Source organism: Mauremys reevesii, unplaced genomic scaffold, assembly GCF_016161935.1.
Source record: "Mauremys reevesii isolate NIE-2019 unplaced genomic scaffold, ASM1616193v1 Contig109, whole genome shotgun sequence".
Taxonomy (NCBI): Eukaryota; Metazoa; Chordata; order Testudines; family Geoemydidae; genus Mauremys; species Mauremys reevesii.
This window is the reverse complement of record NW_024100726.1, coordinates 175,555-201,458: the sequence shown is the minus strand read 5'-3', so window position 1 is coordinate 201,458 and position 25,904 is coordinate 175,555. Positions and strand designations below refer to the sequence as shown.

Sequence of the window (25,904 nt, the reverse complement as noted above, 5' to 3'; positions counted from 1 at the left end):
TGCCCCAATGCCAGAGAAACTGGTAAAGAATCACAATGCCCAGGTGTGAAGTCATCTGAACTACAGGATTCCCACCGCAAACCTGGCTCCCAAAGCACAGGGGGGGATTTGGGGTTTATTCTCTTTGCTTAGCCATGTGCAGTCGCTCATGCTCCAATACGTCTGTTAGTCTATAAGGTGCCACAGGACTCCTTGCTGCTTTTACAGATCCAGACTAACACGGCCCCTCTGATACTCCTAGTGACACTCTCCAATGGATCCCCATCCTCCACCCACCCTGAGGTAGGCAGGAGCGGATCATCATTATCCCTACTTGAAAGAGGGAGAAGCTAAGGCTGAGAAAGGAGAATTAACTTGTCTTAGGTCACACAGCCAGCCAGTGGCAGAGTTGGGAATAGGACCCAAGAGCCCTGATTTTCAAACTAACCATCAGACCTTGAATTTCACACATTGAATGACCTGAATAAAGTGCTCTCGGATGAGCTCCAGACCAACAACAGTGCACAGTAATTATTCAGCAAGCATTTGAGGAGAACTGCAATGTTAGAGAGAATCATAAACTGCTCAGAGACCATTAATGAAGAGAAGCAGCAAAATTTGTCTAACGTATGACTGGTTCTGACTTATTTCCTTGGTCTTAAAAGAGAACAAGGACCTGAGTCTCCTCCCTGTCAATAACCCCCTGCTCAGCCAATCAGGGTAGAGACTGAGGACGGGAGGCTGAGGGTTCTCACCAGAGAGCCCAAAGGATGGCCCAGGTCACTGGTGGGGTTCACTGCCCGAGCACTATTTCAGCCCCACATTTTTGGGTGGACCTCCCACAGTGGGAGCTGCCGAGCACTCCCCTGCAACACACACACACACACACACACACACACTGCTCCTGGTGTTGGGAGGGGAACAGGTGAAAGGACAAAAGAAGCAAGAGACAAAGAGAAAGGAGGAAGGGATGGATGGAGGAAAAGGTGAAACAAAAAGGATAAACCCTAATGACCACAGTGATTCTATGGGACAAAATCCCAGGTGCGAAATAAAATTCTGCCTCCTTAAGTTCATGTTTTCCATGCCTAGAATTCAACTGTCACCAGATGGATCAGACTGAACAGGTTTCAACCTTGAGGAGGCTCTTACCTTCTAAACTGGGATGTCTGTTTTCTAGTAAAATCAGGAAAAGGGAAGGAGAAAACTCGAAAGAGGTTCCTCCTGGCGCTCACGTCCGTGAACCCGAATACTCTCTCAGTCCTCAAAGAGAGACCTGGAGAAGGAGACTTGCTGAAGCAAAGCCACAGGGTCTCTGAGGTTTCCCTGGCCCCTCGCCCCTGTCCTGCCTGGCTGATGTCAGCATCTCTCTGTGAGGTCACCACCTCCCCACCACTTTTGACCAATAGTCTGAGGTCCTGCAAAAAGCCTTTGTGATGTCACTGCCACACCCCTCCCTTGCTGGGCTAATGTCCTGCCCCTGCCTAGGCACTTTGGAGGTTTGAGCTACTCCCTGTGGATCACCCCACTCAAGGAGCATTCGTTCTAGGAAGCAAGCCGGCTAGACAGGAAAACATCAGACGCTGCTCCCAATGCTACACTCAGTTTTTCAGAAATTAGTCGACTTGATGGTCAGAAGAGACCATTAGAGCATCTAATCTGACCCCCTGCATATCACAGGCCTCCTGTATGACACAAGAGCTACTTTGGGGCAAACACATTCCAGAAAGGCATCTAGTCTTCATTAAATGACATCAGGAGATGGCAAATCGACCTCTTTCCTTGGTAACTTGTTCCTGTGGTGAATCATCCTCGCTGTTGAATATTTGCATCTTATTTGTAATATGAATTTGTCTTTTTTCACCATCCAGCCACTGGGTCTTGTTATGCCTTTCTCTGCTAGATTCAAGAGCCCTTTCATATCCAATCTTTTCTCTCCATTAAGGCCCCTCAACACTTCAATGAAGTCACCTTTCAATCTTCTTTTGATAAGCTAAACAGGTTGAGCTTGTTCAATAGCTCACTAGAAGGCATTTTTCTCCAGCCCTCAGAACATTTATTGGCTCTGTTGGTGTCACTAGGCCTAAGTAAACCAAAGTTGTGACTACAGGCCTGAGTGAACCAGAGGTCTTCCATGCTGTGAACTTTAACCAGCCTAAGATGCTAACAGACAGCAAGCAAAATGTGTAACTGTCAGCTGTCTCAGCTTGCAAATGCAGGAGTTTAAAACAGCAGAAGCGGCGGGGAGGAGGGGGAGAGGGGGGAGGAAAATCTGTATGCGTTTGTGCTGTGAAGGCCATAGATAAGCATGCAAATGAGAACTTTTCTAACACGCTGAAATGTAATGTTTAAAGTAACTGCTGTTGGGAAGGGAGGGGTGAGGGGGAAAACCAAACAAAGGCTTACACAAACAAGTGGGGTATAAATGCTGGGACCCTGCCTGCGCACGGGTGTGCAGGATTTGAGATGCTTTTTCTCCCTGGCACCTTATTTGGGCTCAAATAAACCTGGTTTTGCTTCTCCACCCTGGTGTGTCAATTAGTGCTACGCACACCGGGCAACGAACCCTGCTGTTGCTCCGCCTCAGGCTCTTTGAGCTGGCAACAGCTCTTTGGTTATCAGACTCATGAACTGCAGCTGGATGTGACTCTTGTTCTTCTGCACAGCACAGCTCCTGGAGAAGAGGGATCTGCAAATGTACATTCATATGATACCTTTGTTTAATTGATGAAAACATAAATTGACACTTTGAAGACTGAAACTGATTTCAGCTGATAGACAGCTTTGCTAGGTATTTATGCATTTGGACAGTGAAATGTTGAGTGTTTACATCCATATCAAGCAACCCTGTACAGTGGAGCTCCTGAACAGAATGGAGAATGAAAATGAAAATGTTTTCCTTTTTTTAAAAAAAAGAAAGAAGGTTATAAGAAAACACTGGGGGTTGAATCAAGGACCACTTGATCTGCAATTAAGCACTTTACCACTCAGCTATACTCCCATGATGGCAAAAGCATGGACTCATGATCTCCAGGACTTTAAAGGACAGACCCTCCTTCATCGAGGTCCTTTGCCATTCCCAGGCTACAGATGGTTTTCAAAATGGGGTTTGATTAAACTTGTTAAATGTGGCAAACACCACAGCTTGCACACCCACTGATATAGCTTCTCCCACTGACATAGCTGCCATCTCTTGGGGAAGTGGATTAACTACACCCACAGGAAAACTCTCTCCCATCAGCATAAAGCAGTGGTTCTCAAACTGTGAGTCAGGACCCCAAAGTGGGTCATAACCCTGTTTCAATGGGGTCACCAGGGCTGGCATTAGACTTCTTAGGGCCTGGGGCTGAAGCCAAAAGTCTAAGCACCACCACCCAGGGCTGAGTCCTCAAGCTCTGGTTTTGCCCTCCCCCAACTGGATAAGAGGGCACAGTGTGAAATGTTTGGGGACCACTGGTTTAGGGTGACGTTCTCAATCACTTCTATGAAGTCCAATAAAAGCTATTCCTCACCCACCTACCCCTCCATCAGGACCGACTAGGTATGTTCTGCTGCCCTTCACTCATGCAGGAAGGATAATAACATTTCATTCCACTCAATCCTAAAGTGATTTGTAACCTGCCACCAGCCAAAACTGGTCATTTTTGGGAAAGTGGCCCCATCATGCTGCATATCTAGGCAGAGTAGGTTTGTCTATGCAAACATCGTCTGTTCCTGAAGTCTTTCCCCCAGCTCCTCACTAGATGTGAGCAGGGAGCTCATTCAGCCCCTGCTTCCGCTTAGTATTTAAAAATGCCTTATTGCCCCTGTCTCTGCCGGCCTTAGATTTCTCCTCCTGTCCTTTTCGTTACAGTTCTGATGAGGTGGCCGAGTGGTTAAGGTGATGGACTGCTAATCCATTGTGCTCTGCATGCGTGGGTTCAAATCCCATCCTCATCGGATGCATTTAGTCTTCACCCATCCTTTATAGACAACCATCTCCCCATTTGGTACAATGACAGATCAAACAACGGTACTTCTTGCAAACAGAAACTCAGAACGCCCTTACTTTAAATAAAATGTCTAAATCCCAGATTTCTAAAAAAAAAAAAAAAATTCTCTAGTTCTGTATTTCTTAGTTTTTATCTCAAAAGGGAACATCCTCCTCATCTCCCTCAACCACCCTGGCACCTCCCCAAATTATTAAAATATCCTCAACCCGAGCAAGCCCAGAGCAGTGAACCAGAGCTAGTGTCTAGACCAAGCTGTTCTGAAGGAGGCAACTCAAACATTTTCTCCCTGCTTCCCTTGGCAAGGTCTGACTGAGAAAACAAAATTCCCCAGACTGAAAATTTTCTGCTGAAACACCCATACTAGTCTGTTTGGGGACGTTGATTTGAATCTATATTATTATTCTCTTCTGATTCATCTCAGTTCAGTGTTTGTCCTCCAGATGTGTTTACAGGTATTGAGGTGTGGGGGAGAGAGGCCAAGTCATGATGTCTCTTCCTCCCTTTCATAGTTTCTTCCAACTTGCTAGGAAGCTCCTTTGCTACCATGTGAGTCAAGCAGTGTCCATTGTCGCAGTGCTATCTCGGAGAAGCCTGCATTGTACACGGTTCCTGGGATAGTCCTTGGGAGTGTGGATCCCGTCAATGGGCCAGCAGCGAGTCCGGCTCCTCCCTTGTCGCACCTGAAAGGCTGGTGGGGGGCATTTCCCAACCTCATAACATATCTCAGTAACGCACACAGAGCAAAACTTCATAACTTCCCAACCAATGCGAGCACACACAATCCAACACGATATTAATGTTCAACAGATCAAGACTTTTGAAATGACACCTCACCAGGCAGACTTTGTACAAACCATCTCATCATTATATGAGAGTGGTGAATATGGGACTTGCAGGGTGCTGCTTTGAGCACAGCGTGCCACACCTGGGCTTCCATTGCAGTGGAGACGTACCCTTAGAGTCCATCTCTCCTGGGATAAAGATGGCAGCAGGGCTGCCCTGGGTCATCTGACTTGGGCTCCTGGAGCTAAAGCTGAGGGGCTAAAAACTGTGGTGCAGATATTTGTGTTCACACTGAAGCCTGGGTTCAGAAACCCTCGCCCCTCATGGGGCCTCAGAGATTGGGCTCAAGCCCATATGTCTGCACTGTAATTTTATAGAGGTTGGGAGGGAGTTTAGCAAGTGGAAATGGTAAAACCACATTGAGGGAACTGGACCACTGACCTATCAGCTCTTAACACCCAAACTTTCAGTAACTCTATTATCAGTGCCTGTGAGTGTAATTTAAGCCATAGGTCCATCTAGCTCTGAATCTTGTCTTCTGACAGTAGCCAATACCAGGTGCCCCAAAAGCCACTCCTCAAGGTACCACTGGGAGTTGAACCCAGAATCTTTTGTTTACAGGACAGGTGCTTTAATCAGCTAAACTATGACACCTGTGGTTATTTAAGCCATTATGTCTGCCCACACCTGAATCTCTGCCAATCCCCACTGGGCCCTGACAAGCTTTGCTCATGTTTGGATTCTGTAAAGCAGAGGAGTAGGTGAAGTTTTGGTCCCAAGGTGTGTGTGTGATTCTTTGGACAGGTCTACACTACAAAATTAGGTTGGAGTAATTACATTACTTAGGCTGACAATGCAGTTATATTAACCTAATTCCAGTGTAAATAGCAGCTCAGCTGTCAGAACTTTCTGGAGCTATGAAAGGGGAGCGACCCAACCTCTGTAACAGGAATGCAGGGCAGGTGAGTTCACGGCAGGCATGGTGGGATACTGGTGGAGGCCAGTTATGGTGATATAATGACCAGCAGCATTTAGACTGACAATTTGTCACTTTGAGTTTGCTGCAAAAAGCTCTAGATCTCTTGTCAAGGTGGTTTTATTTTGTCACCAAAAGAGGGAAGTTTTGTCACCAGACGTGGTATTGCAGTGTGTGCACCAGCCACAAGCTGCCGACCGAGGGACTGTTGTGTGTTTTTCACACACCTGAGCAATATAATGATGCTGAAATAACTTTGTAGTGCAGACCTGGCCAAAGAGACACACACACACACACACACACACACACAGAGAGAGAGCTTGCAAGGAAAACCTGACCTGCTCCACTGCTTTGCAGAATCCAAACACGAGCAAAGCTTGTCAGGCCCCAGTGGGGATGGCAGGGAGTCAGGTGTGGGCAGACACGGTAGTTTAGCCACAGGCAGGCACCATGGCTTAGCTGCCTAAAGTGCCTGCCTTGTAAACAGGAAATCCTGGGTTCAACTCCCAGTGGTGACTTGTTGTGTAACTTGTGGGGCACCTGGTATTGGCTACTGTCAGAGGACAGAGCTAGATGGGCCTTTGGTCCAGCCCAGTATGGCTGTTTAGATTATACTCACAGGCACTGATAACAGAATTACTGAAAGTTTGGGAGCTAAGAGCTGATAGATCAGTGGTCCAGCTTCTCACAGATGACCCCCCTCCCTCTGGGACAGGGGCAGGTCTGGGCTCTCACAGCAAATGCTCATTGTAGCTGCCAGAATCTGTGAGCAGCTCATTTAGTTTACACCAAGGATTGAGTCCTGCTTCGTGCACCGTGTGTGAGAAAGAAAATCCTAAACCGCCCTTTGAAATAACGAATGCAGCAGGACGTGTTATTGTCCCTGCCCCAAAGCAGACAGACCAATGGAGAACTGCCATTGAGTCCAGGGTAATACTCCACTGACATTTTACCTTTTTTGCTTGCTAAACTCCCTCCCAACCTCGTGGGGTCCCAGAGCCCAGTATTGAGCTTGATCTGAGATGTCTACAGTGCAAATTTACCACCCCACAGCCCTAGCCTGGGAGCCTGCACTGGCACAGGGCAGCCATGGGTGTTTCATTGTAGTGTGGACATAGCCTAGCATTATGTCTACACTGCCATTAACACACCCACGTCACTATTCTCAAGCCCTGGGTGAGTTGATTCAGGCTTGTGGGGCGTGTGCTGCAGGGTTATAAAATTACAGTGTAGAGAATTGGGCTTGAGCCCAGCCTCCGAGACCCCATGAGGGGTGAGGGTCTCCAAGCCTGGGCTCCAGTATGAGCTCCAGGAGCCCAAATCAGCTCATCCAGGCCAGCCGGGCCAGCGGGATTTTGTCACAGTATAGATGCCCTCTCAGGGTATGTCTACACTGCAATGTAAGCCCAGGGTTAGCAGAAGTCATGTCAGCAGCCCCAACACATAAGCGTAAACCACGAGGGAAAGACTCACCCCCCAGATAAGCTGGGCAGTGTCCTTCTCCCTACGGTTCGTAAGTCCAGCAACCAAAAGTCCTTTAACATGAGCCATCCCCTCTCTGCACCCCACTCACAGCTGTTGTCCTTAATCAGTGCAAGCCCAGAGATGCCTCTGTAGAGTTCACCTGCCATCCTGGGTGGAAAAGGGGGGAAATAAGAAGGCTCCATACTCACTATGTTGTCTAGGGACTCACTCATCTCTTCACAACCACCCTGTCCTAATGTTGGTCTGACACCTCAATTATAGTATTGAGACCCAGAGCTTGGCCCACTTGGCTTTGGAACCCCTGTCCCCTGCCTAGCAAGTGCTATTGAATTGAGGGTGAGTCCCTCAGTCGGGGTCTGCCAAGCACAGTTGTGCTGCCCTCGATTCACACAACAAGGATAAAAACCCTTTATTTCTCATGCACCTGTAACATGGAGACTGGGAATCCAACACCAGCCACAAGTGATCATTTCGGCAAGCAACCCAACAGATTTCCAACATATTGTAAAATCCACATGCAGACTCCTACACGAAACCTTGCAAGAAAATCTTCCTGAGGGGGTCTGAAGCACCTGCTGCTGGAGGGAAGGAGGGAACCGTGGGTTGGGATTGAGGAGCAGCATGAGGAGGAGGGGGCCTGTGGATGGGGATTGAGGGGCACTGGGAATAGGAGGGGGCTGTGGATTGGGACAGAGGAGAAGGGTGAAGAGGAGCAGGCTCTGGTTGGGAGTGAGGAGCAGTGAGCATAGGAGGGACTGAGGGCTGGGATTGAGGGGCACTGGGAAAAGAGGGGACATGGGTTTAGGCTGAAGAGCATCCTTGTTTGGGGATCCAACAGGAAAGGGGAAGGCAGCAGGTGATTCTAATTCCTTAGGGATTTTCAGGTGTGTGTGTGCGTGCGTGCGTGTGTGTGTGCGTGCGCGCGCGCGCAGGGGAGGAACATGCTCTATGCCCAGAGACCTTTATTCCTCCAGGCTGCAAGGACAGAGGGGCTGTCAGGAAGTTGCCCCTTCAAACCCACACACAAAAAGGCCCTTCTGAGGAAAGGGAAAATCCTGAAGAGAAAAAGTAACAAAGAGGACATGAGAAAGACAGTTTAAGATCTTGGGGAGTAGTTTATCACCTGACCAGAGACTTGAACTCTGGACCCTCAGATTAAAAGTCTGATGTGCTACCAACTGAGCTAGCCAGGCTGAGAAAGAAGCCAACCAAGTTGGTGTAGAGGAGAAACTAATCAAGAAAACAAGAGCAGGAAACAATAGGGGAAACCTGCTGCTCTCTCTGGCCTGGTCAATACTACGATTTTATATCAAATTTAGCAGCATTAAATCGCATTAACCCTGCACCCGTCCACACAATGAAGCCCTTTAGATCGATCTAAAGGGCTCTTAATACCGGTATCTGTACTCCTCCCCGACGAGGGGAGTAGCGCTGAAATTGGTATTGCTATTTCGGATTAGGGTTAGTGTGGCCGCAATTCAATGGTATTGGCCTCTGGGTGCTATCCCACAGTGCACCATTGTGACCACTCTGGACAGCAATCTGAACTTGGATGCACTGGCCAGGTTGACAGGAAAAGCCTCGTGAACTTTTGAATTTCATTTCCTGTTTGCCCAGCGTGGAGCGCCGATCAGCACAGGTGACCACTCAGTCCCAGAATCCAAAAAAGAGCTCCAGCATGGACCGTACGGGAGATACTGAAGCTGATCTCTGTATGGGGAGATGAATCTGTTCTATCAGAACTCCGTTCCAAAAGACAAAATGCCAAAGCATTTGAAAAAATCTCCAAGGCCATGATAGACAGAGGCCACAACAGGGACTCGACACAGTGCTGAAACTTAAGAGCTGAGAGCTGAGACAAGCGTACCAGAAAGCGAAAGAATGAAATGGACGCTCATGGAGGGAGGGGCAACTGACGTCTGTAGCTATCCCACAGTTCCTGCACTCTCCGAAAACAATTTGAATTATTGGCTGAGTTCCCAAAGCCTAAAGGGTCAAAAATATTGTCGCAGGTGGTTCAGGGTATATGTTGTCCCCCTCCCTCCCCATGAAAGCAAAGGGAAAAAAATCATTTATTGCCTTTTTTTCCAATGTCGCTGTATGTCTACTGGATGGTGCTGGCAGATGTGGTGCTGCAGCACTACACAGCAGTGTCCCCTCCCCTTCTCTAGATGGTATGGTAGGACTGATATCCCTCATCGTTGTCCCATGAGTGCTCCTGGCAGGTCTTGGTGAGGTCAGTTGGGGTGCCTGGGCAAAAATGGGAATGATTCTCAGGTAATTCTCTTCTTTAAGCTTTGTCTAATGGAGATTCAGTCCTGCCTGGAATATCATAGCAGCTGGAGGCTTCTCTCCCCTCCCCACTTTGAACTCTACTTGCAGAGGCAATAAAGTCAGTGTTGTTTCAAATTCATGCATTCTTTATTACTTCATCACACAAATGGGGGGATAACTGCCACGGTAGCCCAGGAGGGGTGGGGGAGGAGGGAAGCAATGGATGGGGTTGTTGCAGGGGCACCCCCTAGAATGGCATGCAGCCCATCATTTCTGCAGGATGTCTGGGGCTCTGAGCTGGAACGACCGTTTGTCTCTCTGGTTCTTTAGGAGGCTTGCCTGATAGTCTAGGCAGGACTGACTCTCCCTTCAGACAAAACTTAAAGAAGAGAATGACCTGGGGAGTCATTCCCATTTTTGTCCATATACCCCTGGCCAATCTCACCTAGGCCGGCCAGGAGCATCCAGGACAGCAGCAGACAGTACAGTATAACTGGTAACTATCATTGTAAACTTGCAAAGCAGCAGATGGTACAGTATGGCTGGTAACCATCTTTGTTAACTTGCAAAAAGCAAGGGAATGCTGCTGTGTAGTGTTACAGTACCGCGTCTGTCAGCACCATCCAGTAGACATAAAGTGACGGTGACAAAAGGCTGAACGGGTTCCATGATTGCCGTGCTATGGTGTCTGCTCAGGCAATCCAGGGAAAAGGGCACAAAATGATTGTCTGCCGTTGATTTCTCAGAGGGAGGATTGACTAATGACATTTACTCAGAATCACCCGCGATGCTGTTTTTGCCCCATCATGCACTGGTATCTCAACCCAGAATTGCAATGGGTGGGGGAGACTGTGGGAACTATGGGATAGCTACCCACAGTGCAATGCTCCAGAAATCGATGCTAACCTCGGTACATGGATGCACACCGCTGAATTAATGTGCTTAGTGTGGCCGCGTGCACTTGACTTTATATAATATGTTTCCAAAAACCGGTTTCTGTAAAATCAGAATAATCCCATAGTGTAGACATACCCTGAGACAGCTTTAGAACCCTCTACACACTATACAGCCAGGAGACAGCTACTCTCAGATCCTGTGTGGATTGTCTGATGTGCTTGGGGCCAAGAGCAAACTGTGTACCCCCTGCCAGAGCAGGAGAAGTAAAAATAGGGGCTTCCCAAAAAATGGGACAGGAAGAAGAGAGAAGTGGAGAGGCAAATGGAAAAGGAAAAGAACGTGCAGACACAGGACCCTACCTAAATACTGAAATAGATTACAAGAAAAAAAAGAGAGAGCAGCATAAAGAAATCTTTAAACTCTTTCAGTAAGTACTGAACTAGAAACTTCTAAAACACCATTTTCACACGACCTTTACTTTTTTTAAAGAGAACTGAAGAAAAGCTTTAAACAAGTTCAGATAATACAAAAAAAAGCCAAAACATTTATTTTTAAACTTGTTTTATAAGGACTAACCACTCAGTCTGTGTTCTTTTCCTCTCAGCTTCCCAAAAGAAAAACAAGAACACTCATCACTAGCAGACAGCAGATACATTAAAGCAATACTATCCACTCACTTCATGCTCAGAAGAGAACACTTTAACTCATCCTCATGGTTAGCGAGATCATACACTTTCAACCACACTTCTCTAGTTACAAACTATAGAAATAATCTCTGAAAGTACAGTCTTAACAAAACTATCCTCGGCTACACATCCAGGCTAATATGCACAAGCTTTCTTCCCACGGTGAATGTTTTCATACAATGGGTTTCACCCCCAGCGAATTAAAGAACAAAAATCTAAAACCAGGTCCCCATTTCATTAAAGCACAATTGAGACAGCTTTAGCACACTGGCCATTAGAAGATGTTTATGTCGCTATTTACAGAAACACACCTCCTGATTAGCATGTGGAGCTGCTAGCAACTAATCAAACCCTCTTGCTTTGCCATACCTCTCACAGGCTCCTCTGTAGCACATGACAGCTTGTCAGGTACAGACAATCCCGACGGGTCAGCCTTATCTAGCATGCTCCCCAGCTGTTTCTCTCTGGCTTGCTCTCAAATTCATCTGCACTGGAAGTTTTTGCAGGGTTCTATGTTACCGGTGGTACCTGCACTAAATCAGTGGCTCTCAACCTTTAGAGACACCTGTACCCCTTTCAGGAGTCTGATTTCTCTTGCATACCCCCATTTTTTACCTCACTTAAAAACTACTTGCTTACAAAATCAGATGCAATATTTATAAAAATAAATCCCTTGAATATAAGTATTGTACTTACATTTCAGTGTATATAGAGAACAGTATAAACAGATCAACATATGAATTTTAATTTGTTACAAATTTGCTAGTGCTTTCTATGTAGCCTGTTGTAAAAGTAGGCAAATATCTAGATGAGTTGCTGTACCCCCTGGAAGACCATTGGATACCCCTGTTTGAAAACCACAGCACTAAATCACCCTTACTTTTAGAACTGGTGCCACTTGACCCAAGGCACTCTGAACCATTTCAGTGCTAGTAGGCAGTGGCAACACAGCTGCACTAGGTCTGTTGTTCCTCCCTGCACAATTCCCACTTGGAAAGAAGATCTCTTCTGGTCTGCCCCTATTTACTATTGTGAGCTGCATAGGCAACTTTCTCTGTGTTATGTGAGCACCATTCACACAATATATATACTACCTCTGCAGCCATGGGTGGCGGGGGAGCCCCCACAGCCCCACACCACTGTATATGGACCCTGCAGCTCCCAGCTCCTACAAGTAGACCCCAGAGCTCCCAGCCGCTGTGAGCGGACCCAGGATTTCCCAGCAGGCATTGATGGCGTGAGGACCCTGCAGCCCCACGTCATTGCTAATAGACCCTGCAGCACGGAAGACCTTGGAGCTCCCAGCTGCCACAGGCAAGCGAGGGAGCCCCCAGCTCTCAGACACCGCAGGCAGAGCCTGGAGTGTGCAGTCACCATGGGGGGTGAGGAGAAGCCTCAGCCAAATGCCATTGCAGATGGCCCCATAGCTCCCAGCCACTGCAGGTGGATGCCAGAGCCCCCAGCTGCCATCGGGACCCCACGGACCATGGCCACCATGGGCAGCGAGGGGACCCCATGGCCCCCAGCCACCACGGGAAGCGAGGGGACCCCATGGACCCCGGGCGCCATAGGCAGTGAGGGGACCCCACAGCCCCCGGCCGCCACGGGCAGCGAGGGGACCCCATGGCCCCCGGCCACCACAGGCAGCGAGGGGACCCCACAGCTCCCAGCCGCCATGGGCGGCGAGGGGACCCCATGGACCCTGGGCGCCACAGGCAGCGAGGGGACCCCACAGCTCCCAGCCGCCATGGGCGGCGAGGGGACCCCATGGCCCCCGGCTGCCACGGGCAGCGAGGGGACCCCATGGACCCTGGCTGCCACGGGCAGTGAGGGGACCCCATGGCCCCCGGCCGCCACGGGCAGCGAGGGGACCCCCCAGCTCCCGGCCGCCACGGGCAGCGAGGGGACCCCATGGACCCCGGGTGCCATGGGCAGCAAGGGGACCCCATGGACCACGGGTGCCACGGGCAGCGAGGGGACCCCCCAGCTCCCGGCCGCCATGGGCAGCGAGGGGACCCCATGGACCCTGGGTGCCATGGGCAGCGAGGGGACCCCCCCGGATCCTGGCCGCCACAGGCAGCGAGGGGACCCCGCAGCCCCCAGCTGCCACAGGCAGGAACTGTCACCCAGCGACCAGCAGAAAACAGCAGCGGGCGAAGGCATCAAGCAAACTCTCAGCTTCTGCTGCTGCCACTCCTTCAACTGGCTCTCGGTTTGCCCTGTTCACTCTGCGTCACTGCCGCTCCACGGCATTGTCCTTCACCCTGCTGCTGAGAGCTCCTGTGTCGCCACTTCCCCTGCTGCCACCTGCCTGTCTCCTGCGGCCACCTAGTGGGGGAACCTCGCTACAAGTGCAGACTGGGCAGCCTCTTTCATTGCAACACCATGGGCAGGGCGTGAACCGCCAGCTGGGGGAGACTAACGCCCTGCCCCGCCCCTTCCACCTGAGGCCCCGCCCCTTCTGCGAACACCCCTGTGCCCGGCGTACACCAGCCCTTAGATCCCTCTTGGTATTTCAATGCAGGCACTGACCTGTGAGAGGAAAACATCGGCTCACAAACACAGAGACTGAATTCCCCACATTTAATCTCGCTGCACTTTCCAGAAAGTCACAACATTCATTTAGTTCTTGCTAGGACAGAGAAAAAAATAAGTGACACTAAGTTTTTGGCTCAGTTAAATAAAAGTATGTGTTTAATTAACATAGTAAAAATATGTCCTGATTCCGCTAAATAACACCGCAACCGGAAATAAGAAGAGACAAATCTTGTCAGTGACGACTAATTTCGCAAATGATCTTCCCATTATTAATTTCCACACCACCCCCGTTGGAGGTCTGGGCACCTCCAGTGTCACTGCTCTGCATTCACCTTCCCCTTAGAATTGTTCTCGGACATTCCCAAATTTGGAAAATTGTGCAGTTCACAATGTGAACAGTGACCCCGGCTCCTTCCTGCACCTGCTCTACATTGCTCCACAGCAGCTTCTCCACCTGCAGAGTCACCCCAGCACTGCAGTGCAGCCGCCCAGGGTTTTGCAAAAATTAATAATACAGAGTTTGGAGGAAAGTAAACATTTGGGAGTTGTGGAAATAGGAAAAGGCAACAGTTGTGGTGTTACAAGAAGGGCAGTTTTTGGTTTAATAATAAAACCCAGTTATATAAAGGTAACTGTATGTGCAGCTCTGTGCACTCACGTTGGATGGAAGCTTAGTAATTAAATTATACAAGACGGTCAGGTAAAGTGGCTGCTACCATCACTATGTTTTGTCCCGAGAAGCCTTTACAGCCATTCTGAGGGGAAATGGGCCCTTTGCCCACAGAAACGGTCTATAGGGGACGGCTGCAGGCAGCAGGCGGGGAGATAATCTCATCAAAATGATTTGACTCCTGGGTAATGTAAGCAAAATCACTAAAGTAATGTCCAGAGTTTCTATTGGAACTTAACTTGCCTGCCCCTGGCTGGCTCTGGTTGTACAAGATGGACGTGTAATCGGGGTACAGTTGTGTAAAAAAAATTATTGCAGTGCAAGGGATGTTAGACAAAACAAAAGGTTGTGTGTAATTGTGTAAGGTTTTAAAAACCTAAACTGAGACTTATGGTTGGTAATATAATGTCATGAAGGTTAAACTATGGAAGGAATGTGCTTTTTCCCAGGACGTGTGCAGTGTATATTGGAGAAAGGGTAAAAGCAATGCAAACAAAACATGGTACTTAGCTCAAACCCCATTAGGGCTCCAAAGGGAGCCACAATAGGCTGTGGTTTCTTTTTCAGGTCTGTGTGTTTTGAAGCAGAAGATGAAAGTGGAAAGTAATCAGAACTCGGGTGGAAGTTGATTGTGTCCCTTTTAAGACAGTCTCTGAGCTGCTGATGGCTTTGGATCCAAAAGCAAGCCCGAAAACCGGGGTGAATGCAAATGACCTAGCTGATGGGGGAAGAAGAGAACTGCCCATCAGTGGCAGCACAAAGAAGCTGCAAATAATGAATAAATCTGGTCAGCAAACAAGCTACTGGAAGACTCAGATTGTGGCCCTCCAGGAAAGGGAGGTGAAAAACAAGTCAAGCCTGAAAATAAGGGGGACAGGTTAACCCTAAGGAGTGTGTGTTTCTCTGTGTGTGTGTGTGCGTGCATACGTACAGTGCTAAAGCTGTCTCTCAGCTATTACCTGAGAATAAACTTAAAGCTTGGTGCAGCAGAGAAACTATTGCAAACTGGGTCTGTTGTACAAGAGGGGAAACTGAGGCACAACACCTCATGAATTTCATAAATGACCCGTGAGTGGGGTACTTCACTATCTGACTATAGAACAAAATAAGGACAGCCTGGAGGGAATTCTTCTGTTTTTCCTGCAATTAGCAAGGAAATTTGTAAAAGGAAGTGGTATTATTATTATTAAGCACTAATCTGTCCCCACCGGGGGTGTGTGTGGAAATTGTTTCTTTTGTTTTTCAGACACTCTACAAGCAAGCTGGTGCCAGCAAAAGACTAACCCATAATACCATGAATCTATGTTTTGTGGTGTTTGTCTGTGGTGTTTGTCTTGTTGTTAGCATTGTTGTGTTTCAATGAACAGAAAACCTCATGACGTGGGTGGGGATGGCTTCAAAAGGCTGACCTGGGGGAAGATGTGTGTGGACATTCAAAATGCTTGATAAGGAGGCCAGCACCTGTGTAATAGCTACAGTGGTATCTGGAAGTGAATCGGCAGCTGAGGTGGGCCCCACAAGCCCTATGGGAATAATGAGAAGGGGATTTGCTCGCTGGGAATCAATGGAGGGGTGTGTAAAATGGTGTAAATCCAGAGAAGATGTCTGACTGTGTCCCTCCCTGATGGCCGTGGAGGAGCACACCCAATGGCCCGTGGCAAGGGGTGGACAATTGGGTGTACCGTGTCTGAGGTGTTAAGCTGGAAATGTACATATTACTGGGGGCACAATTACACCAGCCCCTAACCAAATTCCACACTACACACTGCTCTCTGGGCTTTGGCGCACAGATAGACCTGTGAATCTTACTGCTGTGAATAATCGAACCAGCGCATACAGCCTGATTCCACACCATGTGGTTAAGTTGGTTTGGACAATAACCCATTTCTCTGTGGACATTCAATGGACTTATGATATGGACAAAAGCACGAAAACCTGCAGCGGCAGCGTATTGCAGCTGGACATGTTAAGAGCTTGACCCCGTCGAAGGAGGAGAGGAGGTGTTTCGGTGGTGGCCGGGATGCTGGACCATGCTGCAGTGCTCAGGTCTCTCGGTGTAGCTGTGGATTGTTACAGCGGCTGGTGTATTGCTAAGTATACTTGTGTTATGTTGCCTATGGAAATAACCGAGAAGTAATGGAGTAAGCCCCTCCCCCCTGTACTAGACAACCTGGACCCAACCTTCTCGGGCCCACTATAGTGGGAAGTCTGGAACACTAATTGGAACAGGTGTGGCACGTCCGTACGAGAGAAGGTGCAGGGCGCTGTACTACGCACGGGGCAGTGGGACAAATGGAATATCAACACCTTCCACCTTGATGCCTGGCCCTATCAGGAAATGTGTCACCATATGTCCTAGGTCTTGCTAAGGGGGAGAATGGGAACAGGGACACAGGCAAGGCTCTGTGGCATCAGGGCTGGGAGGGGGACACTGAGGAAGGAAACTGGAATCGTTGCTTGCTGGAAGTTCAATCCAATAAACATCTAATTGTTTGCACCTTCGGACTTTGGGTATTGCTGGTCTGTGTGTACACAAGAAGGACCCGGTAATGGGAGGGTGAAGGGATAAACCCTCTAACACTAACTAACATCTAACACACATTTCAACCTCTTCTTTTCACACCCTTGCTCATTCTCAGGGGCTGCTTTGTCTCCAGACAGATCCATTCTCTTTCAGGACGGCCTTGCTCTTTCCATCTGTTTCACTCACTGAGGTGGGAGTAAACACTCCCCTTCCGTCTAGTCTCAGACAAACACGAGCATTAATTGTTTGCTACTGATGGGTTTAGAAAGCATTTGTCAAGATGCCATTTCTGGGGCATTTTTCCCAAGATCCAATATTTTGCGTTCAAACATCTCCCAGCTTCCTTGGTGAAAATAAGGCCAAGGTTTCCTTGCAATATAGAGGCAGTTTTTCACCCCAGATGGGACTCAAACCCACAATCTCTGACTTAGAAAGTCATTGCCTTGTCCATTAGGCCACTGGGGGCCTGTGAAAAAAAGGAAATTCCATCTCCTAAATGCATATTTCTCATATTAACTTGGATGCCAAATACCCTCTTTCTGCACCTTACAGAAATGTCTGCATCCCCTGGCAGCGAGGCTACTGGGGAGGTCGCTTACAGAGCTGAGCACCACTTTTCTGCCAGCCATCTTTAGAGAAGAAGGCTCTTTCCCCTGACAGCCACACACACAGCGCTGCCTAGCATCCCGAGAGCCTCCCTCGTGTTCTCCCACAGCAGCTGCCTGCCCGTGTGGGTGGGAAAAGGGGACGAGGAAGCACTGCGGCCTCATTACGGGACAGGAGGCCCTCGCCACGCCCAGGCCTGCCTCTTGCCTTCAGCCCAGGCAGCCAGAGGTGCCGGGAAGCTCCCTGGCAGGCCGCCGCCTCATCCAGGAAATAAGGAAAAGGGGATGAATGAAGAAGTCAGGAAATAACAAGGAAATGAAGAGGTTTGTCGAACAGGTTTCTGCCCAATTTACCATCTTCTCAGCTACCGCTCAAAGTTAAAGACCTAAAGTCGACCTATTGGCATAAGTATAGATGGTTGGATCGGAATTAAAAGGAGCTGCTGTCACAAGTGTTAGGTGCCTGCAAGCAGCATGCAGACCGTTTAAAAACACCGCAATTAGAGGCTCAGATGAAACGTTTGCCCTATATCAGAAACGACAATAGGACGACCAGCAGAACGCCACTCTAGGTAAATGTCAGAGTAATGGAGGCTGTTAGAGGCAAAAAATCATTCCTCAAAATTTGGAAATCAGATCCTAGTGAGGATAATAGGAAGGTGCACAAACTCTGGCCTGTTAAGTGTCAAAGTGTAACAAGTCGGGCCAAGAAAGAATCTGAGAAGCAACATGCAAAAGACAAAAAAGCTAAGCATAAATCCGGTCAATGCGAGTCCTGGTCTGTCCCCGCAGAAAGGTGAACCCCCTCTGTGGCTGGAGTGAGCTCCTCTAAGCCGACCTGCGCCAGGTAGTGCTCATTGTGAAAATGTTTCCTCTGACGGTTGGGAACACGGGACCAGCGGTGCTCAGGCCGGCTGACACAATTAAAATCCCCCCCAACAACAAACATCATGCAGCCCAGAGGAAGGGAGCCTTTGATCTTCCCTCTCATGCCTTAACTGGGGACCATACACACTAATATAGCACTAACCAGTGCCACAGAGCACAAAGCCCACCAGAAATGCCCTCCCTGGTCGGAGCTCCAGCCCCTTCTGTACTCGCACCACGAATGTGACTCCAGCCCCATCATTCTTCCCTGGCCAGGAGGCCCTTCCTCCAATCACCCTCTGCCTATTGAGCTACCCTAGAGTTATTAATGGGCATTTCCTGAACACTCACCATGGCCAAGTCCAGCTGCTCCAAGGCACTGAACATCAAGCACCTCCTCCTGGGCCCCCAAATCCCTTCCACCTTCCACACGGCCACTTTCACAGATGCCCCTTCCCTGGTACTGCCCTTGCTCAGCTGCGCAGAGGAGTTTTCACCCCCTATTCCTGCCTGTCACTGCCCAGAAGCCCTCTGGCACCATTCCTGAGGGTCACCCTGCCTTGCTCTCTCCCTGCCATATTGGGAAAGACAGCTCCCATCTCTCCTTGGTAAAGGTCAGGTGGGCCAAGTAGGGGCAGAAGCCCATTCTATGTTTTCCTACTGCAGAGCCCAAGATCAGAGACTCACCATCAGTGCCACCCAGAGGGGAGGCAAGCAGGGCAATTTACCCCAGGCCCCATGAGAATACAGTATTGCAACTTTTTTTTAATTGAACGGGCTCCCAAAAATGCTTTGTTCCAGACCCCTGAATGTTCTAGGACAGCCCTGCTCATCTTGGGTGCTGACACACCACTGTGCTCCCAGAGAACAAGCCAGCAGGGCACAAAGAGGGATGAAAGGGCCTGCCAAAGCCTGGGATTGAACCAGGGAACTTTAGATCTTCAGTCTAACGCTCTCTCAACTGAGCTACTTTGGCAGCTGTGTTAGAGTATTTTGGCCTGTTGCTTCTCTGCCCGGGAGGTTTTTGCAGCAGTTGCACACAAAAAGGACGTCATTGTGAGTGGCCCATGAAGACAAGACTCGCTTTTTCCTGCCTTGCTCAGCTTGACTTGCTGCCTCACCCTGTTCCTGCCCTAGTGCCCGGGCTGACCTGGTGGTGGAAGGGGACTGGGGGGCCAGTGGCGCGGGGAGGAGGTTGAGCTGGACCCTGAGCTAGACTAGACCCGGGCGGTGAGAGTCTGGCCACCACCTGCCGCCCCGTTGGCCTGGCTTCCCCCACTGGGCGTCATTTCGGGAGGGAAGTGGAGCTTCTGCCTCCCCTCCCCGATTTTCACACCGCAAAGGAGTGTGGACAGGAAAACGAACGGCTGCTCCACACCCCCACCGGAGGAACCCGACGCCCTTAGCTGTGGGGAGTAAGAAGTGGCTGTTGGCTGACAGGGCCTGTCCCCGAGGAGCTGGAACAGCAGCTGCCGCCTCCCCCTCGGCTCCAGGCTGTGGGAAATGCTCATTGCCTGGCTGCATGGGCGGCTGCTGCTCCGTGCTCTGGAGAGCGTCTGTATTGCTCTGTCAACCCCCCGTCTTCACTGAGCCAGTCTGGTAAGGTCCCACGTGCCCCCTCCGGCCTGGCAGCTGAGAGTCTGTGCAGACATCAGCCCCCCTGCCAGCCCCACAGGCAGCAGCGGCGCCAGCCCCCCCAGCACCACAGGGGCACTCGATGCACTTCCTGTGGGGAAATGGCTCCTTGGCGTCCAGCTGCTAGAGTGAGAGCCAGGAGAGAGCAGTGTCTGGCTCACAGTGGGGGAGAGAAGAGACCTGGTGAGTGCGGATCTCCCTCAGCCTCCCCCGCAAGGCTGGTCACTTCTATTGTCACTGTGATAGTCAGTGCTTCCCATCAGGGCTGGCCCTAGAGGGGTGCAAGGCCCAGCACAAATCCCCCCTTTTCTGCCCTGCCCCTGCTCCACCCCTTCCCACAAGCTCCCACCCCTGTCCATAGGTGGCAAGTTTGTATAATTTTTGGTGGGGCCCAAAATGGTGCCTTCCCCCCCCCCCCCCCGCTCCCACCCTGTAAGCCGATATAAAATGAAGCTACAACGCGTCAGTGCCACAAGATTACAAGGGTCAATTAAAAGTGGAAAGTCAGAAGCAGCACTTGCCTACTTCAATATACAGTATTATATTTTGTTGCACCTGTTGTGATGAAGTGGGAATGTTCTTAATATTTTCTCTGAATACTGTGTGGGTGCCACAGCTTCCTCTGCAAGGTGCCAACTGAAGGTGTTGGGGACAAAGATCAGGTGGCCTCCTTGTTTGGAATCGAGACACAAAGGCCAGAGGAGGGAGTGTCAGTTTGGAGCTGGCTGGAGAAATGGGGAGAGGCCCAGAACCTGGGTCTGGGCTCCCCACCCCCCAAGATGGAACTGACTGAGGGGTCCTGTTTTCTGTACCCACAAGCTCTGTTCTAGACTGTGATCCTGTCATCTAATAAACCTTCTGTTTTACAGTCTGGCTGTGAGTCACATCTGACTGCAGAGTTGGGGTGCAGGGATCTCTGGCTGCCCCAGGACCCCGCCTGGGCGGACTCACTGCGGAAAGCACACAGTGTGGAAGAGCATGCTGAATGCTCTGAGGTCAGACCCAGGAAGGTGTAAGCTTCTTGCCCTGGAGACAGTCTGCTCAGAGAGGAGGCTCCTCCAGAGTCCTGACTGGCTTTGAAGGAGTGGTTCCAGAACATCCCAGCATCCCCTTCCACACCATGGGCTTCCCGGAAGTCCGCACAGGCACTGACACTCCCTCCTCTGGCCTTTGTCAAGAAGGCTAACAGCATTTTGGGCTGTATAAGTAGGGGCATTGCCAGCAGATTGAGAGACATGATCATTCTCCTCTATTCAACATTGGTGAGGCCTCATCTAGAGTACTATGTCCAGTTTTGGGCCCCACATTGCAAAGAAGGATGTGGAAAAATTGGAGTCCAGCGGAGGGCAACAAAAATGATTAGGGGGCTGGAGCACATGACTTCTGAGGAGAGGCTGAGGGAACTGGGGTTGTTTAGTCTGCAGAAGAGAATAATGAGGGGGGATTTGATAGCTGCTTTCAACTACCTGATAGGGGAGTTCCAAAGAGGATGGATGTAGACTGTTCTCAATGGTAGCAGAGGACAGAACAAAGAGTAATGGTCTCAAATTGCAGTGGGGGAGGTTTAGGTTGGATATTAAGAAAAACTTTTTCACTAAGAGGGTGGTGAAGCACTGGAATGTGTTACTAGGGAGGTGGTGGAATCTCCTTCCTTAGAGGTTTTTAAGGCCCGGCTTGACAAAGCCCTGGCTGGGATGATTTAGTTGGGAATTGGTCTTGCTTTGAGCAGGAGGTTGGACTAGATGACCTCCTGAGGTCCCTTCCAACCCTGATATTCTATGATACTCTAAATTGACCACCAAATTTAAGTAGCGTGTTTTTCCCGTCAGGTGAGGACTCTGGGGCAGGGCTGGGGATAAGGAACTTGGGATGCAGACAGGCTGCCCCAGGGCTAGGGCCAGAGAGGACTCCCCTCCACTCTCCCTGGCAGCAGCAAGCTCCAGGGGAGGGACCCCTCCTCTCCCCCCCAGTCACTGCACATGCTCCTAGGGTCCCTCTCAGGTCCAGAAAGCCTGCTCGCCTCCCCTATAGTGGGTACCGGGCTGGGGGAGTTGCCATCACGTGTGGCCTCCCCTGCTGCCACCCCTCACCATAGCCTCACTGGGGATGGGGCTGCCCCTTGCCCAGCATGGTGCAGGAGTGGGGGGTGCAGGAGTGGGGGGTGCAGGGTGGTGGCTGGGGAGGGGCAGAGTATCAGAAAATTCACCCAAGCCCCAGCTGCTCAGGTCTAGGAAGCTCCCCTCCCCAGTGGTGTAGCCAGGTTCTAACATCAGGGGGAGCGAACACGTAAAAAAAGGTGCCAGCCAACATATCCAATTACTAATCAGGTAGTAGGGTTTACAGTGCTATAACAAGAGATTATGCTATTATCATTATCCAGTCAGCTTGCACGCTACTATTTTGAATTAGTGCTAATTCAGAGAGAGAGAAAGAAGAAAGCTGAATTTAGAGAACAATTATTAACCAGATTCCTGGTTATCCACCAGCCACTTTGCTCCAGCCCATGGCACAAAGCACCATAAACGCAGTAGAATCTGGCCAAGAGACTATTCACCTCAAATTGGCATCAGCTACACTCCCCCCCCGCCCCCAGTCCCCACTATTCAGGATGTAGCTGAGTGAAAAGGTGACGTTGCGGAAGCATTTAGCAGGTAATTGAAAACTCCTATAGAGCACTGCATAGTCCCTGAGATCATTGCTGAGTTCTGAGCACTGGGTCTGCAGCTAGTCAGCAGTGAGATGAGGAGACACAACTGGCACCTTAAAGCACCTTTACCCCCCCCCCACTCACAAGCTGCACTAAGCACCGGTTCACAGCCCCAGGTGCAACCCTGAGGGAGGGTAAGGGGGGGGGGGGCAATAACCCAAAGTAGCGCCTTTGCCTCCTGGCCCTGCTGATCCTCAGCCCCTCCGCTGAAGAGAGACCAGGAGAAAAACATCCCCTCCCTTTTCCTTCCCTCTCCACGGGCACCAGCTGGGCTTCAGAGCCCCCTTGCCTGCCGCATGGCGCCTTGCTCTGCACGGGGCTGCTGCTCCTCAGTCCCCCCCCCCCCGCACTTGGAGGGGCTGCCCTGCGGCCCCTCCCGGCAGAGCCCACCCCGGCCGGCTCGGGGAACTGGGCAGCTGCGAGCGGATGGGCGCCTCCTCCTCCTCACCCCCGGGGAGCCCGGCAACCAGCCGACCTGCCTGCAGCCCCCTGCAGGAGGGCGGTGCAGAGCCCAGAGCCAGCTGGCAGCCACATGCAAAACCCAGTCCGGATCCCAAGTCCGGAGCCCAGTGCTGGCTGCCTGGAAAGGTGCTGATTTTGTAAAATATGCTCAAAAGGGAGCGGCTGCTTCCCCCCTTCCACCCCACTACACTACTGGGTGGGCAGGGATGCTCCGGGGCTGGGGGTGGTGGTAGTGGCAGCCAGGGGCCGGTGCCTGCTCCAGGCAGGGCCAGGGGAGAAATCCAGCTCCAGTTATTGGTGGAGCACAGCCCCCAGCCCTGAATATTCCTGAGGTCCACCGGAGCCCCGGGACTGGCGACCGGCAGAGCGCCTCCCGCTTCGTGCCACCTTGCTTGGGGTGGTGAAATGTCTAGAGCCGCCCCTGCTTCACATCCAGTAATAGCAAAGTTCTTGGTTCAGGCTTGTAGCAGTGATGGAATAAACTGCAGGTTGAAATGAAGTCTCTGGAGTCCATCCACAGCTGGGATGGGTCATTCAGTCCTTTGTACAGAGCTTCAGTTTGTAGCAAAGTCCATCCAGAGGTATGAAGCAGGACTGAAGACAAGATGGAGGTGAGGCATCAGCCTTTTATAGTCTCTTGCCATGTGGTCTTTGTCCCAAGGACACTCTATACAGCACCTGGCATAGAAAAACCTTAAAGTTCTGTCCATAGGCAGGTCACTGCGTACCTTGCTGAGGCACAAGGCATATCTGCCTTCTCTCAATGGGTCGATTGTACAGCTGATGGTCCTTAATGAGCCATCAAGCAGGCTAGACAGAACTGACACCAACTTGTCTGGGGTGTTCCCCGGAAGCAGAGCACAAGTTTGAAATACGGACAGCATAGGGCCAATATTCATAATGTCAACTACAAAAATGATACACATCTAGAGATAGCATCATTATAATCAGCCAGTCAGAACCTCTCCATAGACCCCTTACACGACAACCTTTCGACAATATTGGCTGCAAATATAGAACAGTGGTCGCAACGGTGATCGATACAGTTACAAGTATCAGAGGGGTAGCCGTGTTAGTCTGGATCTGTAAAAGCAGCAAAGAGTCTTGTGGCACCTTATAGACTATACAGTTACAGATTATGTCAATAACGTCACAGGAGGTGACAAGGCATCAGTGAGACTGATACTGGAATACTGCCTCCAGTTTTGGTGTCCTCATTTGAAAAAGATGTTGTGAAATAGGAGCTGGGGCAGCAAAGAGTCATCAAATGTTGTGAGGGCTGGAGAAAAATGCCTTCTAGTGAGCTATTGAAAGAGCTCAACCTGTTTAGCTTATCAAAAGAAGATTGAAAGGTGACTTCATTGAAGTGTTGAAGGGCCTTAATGGAGAGAAAATATTGGGTATTAAAGGGCTCTTTAATCCAGCAGAGAAAGACATAACAAGACCCAATGGCTGGAAGGTGAAAAGAGACAAATTCATATTACAACTAAGGCACAAATATTCAACAGCGAGGATGATTCACCACAGGAGCAAGCTACCAAGGAAAGTGGTGGATTCTCCAACTCTTGATGTCATTCAATGAAGGCTAGATGCCTTTCTGGAATGTGTTTGCCCCAAAAGTAGCTCTTGTGTCATACAGGAGGCCTGTGATATGCAGGGGGTCAGATTAGATGCTCTAATGGTCCCTTCTGGCCATAAAGTCGACTAATTCCTGAAAAATTGAGTGTAGCATTGGGAGCAGCGTCTGATGTTTTCCTGTCTAGCTGGCTTGCTGCCTAGAACAAACGCTCCTTGAGTGGGGTGATCCACAGGGAGTAGCTCAAACCTCCAAAGTGCCTGGCCAGGGGCAGGACATTAGCACAGCAAGGGAGGGGTGTGGCAGTGACATCACAAAGGCCTTTTGCAGGACCTCAGACTATTGGCCAAAGGTGGTGGGGAGGTGGTGACCTCACAGAGAGATGCTGACATCAGCCAGGCAGGACAGGGGCGAGGGGCCAGGGAAACCTCAGAGACCCTGTGGCTTTGCTTCAGCAAGTCTCCTTCTCCAGGTCTCTCTTTGAGGACTGAGAGAGTATTCGGGTTCACGGACGTGAGCGCCAGGAGGAACCTCTTTCGAGTTTTCTCCTTCCCTTTTAGTGATTTTACTAGAGACCAGCCATCCCTGTTTAGAAGGTAAGAGCCTCCTCGAGGGAAGGGGTGTCATGGGGGTGTCACATTCAGATGCCAGTGCCCCCCTACCCCCATGTAAGGAAGTTCCCACCACCCTGCTCTGTGTTCTCAGGGCGGGAGAGAGCAGCATCCACGGCAGTGATTTGCTCCTGGCTGCCGGAGCAGAGCAGCAGGCTCAGCTGTCAGAACTTCCCAGAGCGATGAAAGGGGAGGGGCCCATGGCTCTGTAGCAGGAATGCAGGGCAGGTGAGTTCACAGCGGGCATTGTGGGATACTGGGGAAGGCATTTACAGCATTTACTCTGTTACTTTACATTTGCTGCAAAAAGCTCTAGACCTCTCATCGAAGTCGTTTTATTTTGTCAGCAAAACAGGGCAGTTTTGTCACCAGACGTGGCATTGCAGTGTGGGCACCAGCCACAAGCTACTGACTGAGAGAGAGTGTTGTGTGTTTTTCACACACCTGAGCAATATAATTCTGCTGAAACAACTTTGTAGTGCAGACGTGGCCAAAGATTCACTCACACACAGCTTGCAAGGAAAATGTCACCTGCTCCTCTGCTTTGGAGAATCCAAAGACAAGCAAAGCTTGTCAGGCCCTGGTAGCGATGGCAGGGAGTCAGGTGTTGGCAGACACTGTGTTTTAGTCACCCACA

General features: G+C 50.2%; 2 non-coding genes across 2 annotated transcripts; one reads left to right on the top strand and one right to left on the bottom strand.

The window, feature by feature from the left end:
• Positions 1 to 3,836: 3,836 nt before the first annotated feature.
• Positions 3,837 to 3,918, top strand: TRNAS-GCU. Its single transcript has one exon. It is a non-coding gene; the product is annotated as a tRNA-Ser (tRNA).
• Positions 3,919 to 10,960: 7,042 nt separating this feature from the next.
• On the bottom strand, positions 10,961 to 11,177 carry LOC120392662. Its single transcript, XR_005591754.1, has one exon. It is a non-coding gene; the product is annotated as a small nucleolar RNA U3 (small nucleolar RNA).
• Between the last annotated feature and the right edge of the window lie 14,727 nt (positions 11,178 to 25,904).